Below are 211 nucleotides of genomic sequence, written 5' to 3' on the forward strand. Positions count from 1 at the left end.
TTTTAATGGTAGATGAACAGGTATATTCTCTGGCAGGGAGAATGAGACAGCTCCTTTTGCTTGAGGAACTTTTCTTAATTGAGCTAATATTTGATTATTTTGTTCTTTAATAGTGATAAGAGTATCTATTATTTTCTCTAAAACAGCTAAAACAGAAACACTAATGAAATACACATGACGCGATGAATTATGTAAATACATCTTAATTTAC

Source organism: Odontomachus brunneus, unplaced genomic scaffold (genome assembly GCF_010583005.1).
Source record: "Odontomachus brunneus isolate Ranch 3 - 2012 unplaced genomic scaffold, Obru_v1 Obru_scaffold_048, whole genome shotgun sequence".
Lineage (NCBI taxonomy): Eukaryota > Metazoa > Arthropoda > Insecta > Hymenoptera > Formicidae > Odontomachus > Odontomachus brunneus.